Here is a 6,000-nt window from a genome sequence, read left to right on the forward strand (position 1 = left end):
AATTATGTGGAATTATGAACTATTAATATATTGCTATACATCTCCCCAATATAGTATTTTATATTTCTCTACCTATATTACAGATATATTTTTACATCATTAAATGGTCTGATAAGTCAGCATTCTAATGGTTTATAGTTGAATATATTTTAATATTGAACCATCATAATATTTTAATTAATTGAGATACTGACTTTTAGATTATGACTACCCTAAATAAAAAACAATGTAATGGAATTTGTGTATTTAAATCTTTAAAAAATTTTTGGATGAATTTTTCTTTACAGATATCTGTTTTATATGAAATATCCATACAGAAATTCATACCACATTTTCCTGTTAAACTAAACTAAATATTTGGCAAATTTTGACATATTAGCTATAATCATTAGCTATTTATCAGGTAAATAATGCAAAGTATTCTTTTTTGAGATTTAAAAAAAATTATCAGGGTGCCTGGGTGGCTCAGTCAGTTAGGCTTCCGACTTTAGCTCAGGTCATGATCTCATGGTTCGTGAGCTTGAGCCCTGAATTGGGGGCTCTGTGCTGACAGCTCAGAGCCTGGAGCCTGCTTCGCGCTCTGTCTGTCTCTCTCTCTGCCCCTCCTCTGTTCATGCTCTCTCTCTCTCTCCCTCGGTCTCTCAAACATAAGTAAATGTTAATTTTTTTTTTTAATTTTCTAGGATCACACTAAACAATTTTAGTGGAAAGAAAATGTAAAAAAAATAGTATTATATATCTTTCAGTTTTGAAAAAGACAGAATATATATTTTGCCCTACTCCTTCTTTTTTTTTTTAAATGTTTATTTTCAAGAGAGAGAGGGTGAACCGGGGAGGGGCAGAGAGAGAAGGGGACAGAAGATCTGAAACAGGCTCTGTGCTGACAGCAGAGAGCCTGATATAGGCCTCAAACTCACAAACCATTAGATCATGACCTGAGCTAAAGTTGGACACTCAACCGACCAAGCCACCCAGGTGCTCCCCAAACCCCTTTTTACATAGGTTTATTAAAAGATGAATGTTCTTAACCATATTACCATAAAGCTATAATATTTCCCACCATTTTTTCAAAAAAGGATATTTTACTTTCCCAATTAATTTGAAATGGTTGTTAACACAAATAGGAGATAGGGAAAAAAATCACCTCATGGAACTGGCTTAGGCTTTAAAATAATGTGAAGCAAAGTAATTACCACATTCCTTTCCAATAATATCCTGATATATTGCAGTATACTTCTAGAAACTTTCAGTTCTCTAGAAGATTCTATTTTATCCAGATTTCTAGTAACAAAGTATAAGTTTAGAAAATAATTTTATTTTAGGGGTGCCTGGGTGGCTCAGTCAGTTGAGCATCCACTCAGGATGACCTGAGAATTCAGCTCAGGTCATAATCTCACAGTTTGTGGGTTTGAGCCCCTTGTCAGGCTCTGTGCCAACAGCTCAGAGACTGGAGTCTGCTTCATTTTGTGTCTTCCTCTCTCTGCCCCCTCCCCCATTCCTGCTCTGTCTCTCTGTGTCTCTCAAAAGTGAATAAGTGTTAAAAAATTTTTTAAGAAAAAAAAAAGAAAATTTTTTTTGTTTGTTTAAAATAATTAAAAGATTTTAAAATGATCTTTTAGAATTTTAAATGCCTTAACAACAACCACAGCAACAACAAAGAGAGACAGAGACAAAGAGAATGGAAACTCAAATCAGGGAATCTAAGAATGTGGTTTTCAAGGGCAGAGGTTATAGGAAAAATGGGGACGTGGACTATGTATTTCTCAAGACTGATTTTTTTTCCCTCTTGTGCACATAAAGAACCATTAACAATGCAATGGTTAACTTCAGAGTAACAGAAAATTCAGTTAGCATCCTGATATTTAATAAATCCTTTTCTTGGAACACATGACATTTGTTCTTCCTTTCTAATAGATATGTCCTTTTTGAACCAAAGGTACACAATTGTTAAAGGGTCTCTGACCTAACGAATCCCTTATGGAGTTTAGAAAAGAAAAAGAAAGTGTTTGCTTTTTTCACCCAGTTTGGTCTTGTTTCACAAATGGTCCTATTCCATAATGTTTCATTGAGGCTCAGGATCCCAAGATGGGTTTTTTTTCTCCCTAGCAACTAAAGTGTTAATACGCGAAGGTGTGTTAAGTATCATGAGAGTTGTGTCTGTTCTATCCGTAGTGCAGATTCTTCTTCAAAGAGTATGTCTTGCATTTTGGGATTAAGGAAAATGACCCAGAGAGTTGCTACTGAGTGAAGAAAAGAAAGATAAATAAATTCAGGGATGTGCCATCATGTGTATATTTTATTAGGATACCATTTTATTTTTCTCACAGAAGGCTACTTCTTTATCATATTTTATGCTTAAAAACAAATTATTATAAAATTATATTTTCAGATGACAAAAGACTAAGATTGATTAATTTAGCTTACATTTAATTTGCAAGTAATATAGCAATCTACACATTATATTATTAAATTTTACTGTGACACAGATAGAAGACCAATGGCTATGCTTTACCATCACATTTTATAGTTTATATAAAGTTTATATAAAATTATAGTTAATACAAAGTACATAGGCAATATAGTATGGGTGGGGGAACTATGGATGTCTTACCCTGATACTTTATAGTTAATAAATGTACTGTAGCTGAGATAGGGAGACCTTCACATATGTTGGCCTGTCCATCTTGTGTAATGTAGTTTAACATTTACTCAACTGATCATAATAAAGAATCAATTCATTTCCTGAATTGTGTTAAAGTTTATAATTTCCAGGTCATAATATAGATTGGCCTTTAATATAACGCATTTTAGTTTCTAAGATGAGAACATATAATTTGCATTTTCTAAAGTCACAGCATGAGACTGCTTAAACTCTGCAGCTGGATGTTTATAGTTGCTTTTTTCCTAATTCTCCTTGTGGTGCTGTAATTGGATGTGCTAACATATTAAAATTCACATCTTTTGTGCTGATGTTGTATTAATGCATTTTCTCAAGTTGAGCATTCAATTGCAACAGTGCAAATAATATGGAAATATAAAGCTCTGCTATCTCAGTTTTTTTTCTTTTGCTGTAAATTAAAGGAGAATGAACTTCTCATTGTGACATAGAAGTCCTTCTATGACCTAGTTCTTCCTTTTTTCTCCAACTCCCACTCCTGCTGCTCCTGTATAAACATAATCTGTGTTATACTAAAATATTTATGATTCAGTAAGAATTGAACCATGATGCTACATATGGGGTATAGGTAATGCAGGAAAGAGAAGATATTTTAAAGGTATATTTAGGAGGACTTGGTATTTAATTAATTAAAAGTGGGATGTAATAGACAAGGGATAATCTTGGATGACTCTCAAATTTGTATTTTGTGTCCCACAGTAAATTAAGTCCTAAGAGAAGAGGTGCTAAGAACTTGGAAATGTTACTATACACAGCATTCTGCATGATCCCTTGTGGTTTCCCTATGCCTTGCCCATATGTAAATTCATTTCTTTATGAACTTCTTCTCCAGTTTGTGTCATATCTTTCCTGCCAGGACTTTGACTGGTTCAATAGTTGGTACCCAGAGTGGCCCTAAGAAACAGAATTTCAAATTTAGGAAATGGATTGCTTACAAATTTGAAGAGTTCTGGAGAGAAATGGGACATAGCTAAACCATGACATGCAGTGATATTTTGATTGCTCAAATGGTTACTGATACTGCCATGGGATGAACTATATGGGCAGGCTATGGCACATACAATCAAGTGATTGTAAAACTCAGTTCCTGTGTCAAAACCTGGCTTTTTCTGATGGCCCCGGAGAACGTATATGTGGAAAACGAGCAATTGAAAACTAAAAATATCTGGCATGGGTGACCAGAAAGTTTAAAGGGAAGTCTTGAAGGAATCCCTCATTTCCTGTGGCCAGAACAAAGATATGGATCGGATGAGAACCAAGTTCGAGGCCCAATTGTGAGGATTTCAGAGCATTAACTCTAACTCAAAAGAGACTCCTGGGTCTTTTACATGGATAGAAAAGAATTGATGTGGAAGGGATAGAGTTTTAAACCATGAAAAAGGGATATGTGAGCAGCATGAATGAAGCTGAGAACTTTGATGTTCTTCCCACTTTTACCACCAATTCTCTTAAATATGAAGACATCTAGAAAACTAAGAACAAACCTCATCTTTATAAAAGCTTTCAATGGTTCCTTTTATGTCACATATGGATTCTCCTCATAACACACCTGCCATTACTTCCAGACCTAGCATGGATGAAAAGTATAAGAATTTCTCTAAGAGGAAGTAGCCCACACACCCAAAGGGTTTCAGGACCTTTCTAATTTGTAAGTTTTAAGGAGGATAAACTATAAGGTGCAATTGGGCTGAATTTATTGTCATGGATGCATTCACCCAGAATATAGAATTTAATAAAGTGGCTTAAGTATGGGAGAAAGGCATTAATAATCTGATAAAACTAACAGAAGCCCTGGAGCCTGGACCCATCAATAGTACCTACTTTATAAACTGGAAATGCCTGAACTTTGCTGGCATAATGTAATGGAAGAAGTCCAAAGGCTCAAGAAGATGCTCAAGAAGAAGAAATGTTAGAAAGTATCTTCTCAGCCCCTTTTTACCATACCTCAAAGAAAGGTATTTGAGGATATTTCTGTTATGAAAGTACTATGAAATATATTATTAAGGAAGCTGCCGGCCTGATGGATATGGAATTTTGTGAACTGGTTGCCATGATTAAAAATTAAATAAGTTGTCTGAAAAGGCTATTAAAATAATCCTTCTTTCCCCAACTACATATCTGTATGAAGCAGCAATTTCTTAATATACTTCAACCAAACAGCATATTGCAGCGAATTGAATGCAGAAGCATATATGGGATTCCAACTGTCTTCTAAGGCTTAAGCCTGGTATTAAAGAATTTTGCAATAAATATGAAACAATGCCTTTTTTATTACTATAAGTTTTTATTTTAGAAAATGAAGTTATTTTTCACAAATCACATTACTTATATTAGCATATAAACCTGTCTACTACCTGATTTATTCATTAATTATAAGTAAATACATATTTTGAAATTGTGTGGCTTTAACTTATAATAGAGTAAATAGTCAGATATATTTTTATAAGTATATATAACAGTTCTTTCCTAACCAAGTCTTAAGAACTCAAAAGAAAGAGGTTCTGAAATTAAAGTTGGATAACCAGTGCTTTACATCATTCCTTTACCAGTCAAATAGCTCACTCTCAATTTTTCTTAGATCTTTATTTGATAGTTTATTAAAGATCACGTACCCTGATTAACATAAAAATGCATCCTTCTCCCCCGGATATACATCTTCTATCCTCATCCTTTGCTTTGTTTTTAAAAATGTATTAATTTACATGTATCTTATTTATTTTGCTTATGTCCCTGTGGGTGAATGTAAATTCTCTTATATGGCAGGAAAATAATGTGCCATAACTACCACTATAACATCTAGAAGAGAGCCTTGCTCGTAGATGTTTATAAATACTTTTGATTGACTTATTGAATATATAAATGAATGAATTTCAGTTATCAGTTTCATAGATAGACTCTCTGACTTCCCTAATTAGCTAGAGCAAGGGCTTTTAACAATTTTGTGCCATGGACATGTCAGAGTATATTTTTCTAAAGGTTAAGAATATGATTATCATAAAATATTGAATGAACACCTGTCAAAATATATCCAACTCATTAATGAGGTAACTAGCAGGAAGCCTAAACTGATTCAAAGGAATAGGAGTTGTACTGTTATTGGAAACAATACTGAGTAAGTTTGCTGCTTAGATATAAAACTAACTAATATTCTATAGAGTAATAAAACCATATTTTGGGGAGCTTTACTTTTGCTGAAAGAAAATGCCAGATACAAATACATAAGTTTAAAGGCAAAATCGCAAAGTTTGGGTCTTTTGTCAATAGTAGATAATGATTTAAATAAATAGTAACATTATTGATTCCCCCAGATAGTGAAATATTCC

The sequence above is a fragment of the Puma concolor genome, chromosome B4, assembly GCF_028749965.1.
Source record: "Puma concolor isolate L17-30 chromosome B4, mPumCon1.1.hap2, whole genome shotgun sequence".
Classification (NCBI taxonomy): domain Eukaryota; kingdom Metazoa; phylum Chordata; class Mammalia; order Carnivora; family Felidae; genus Puma; species Puma concolor.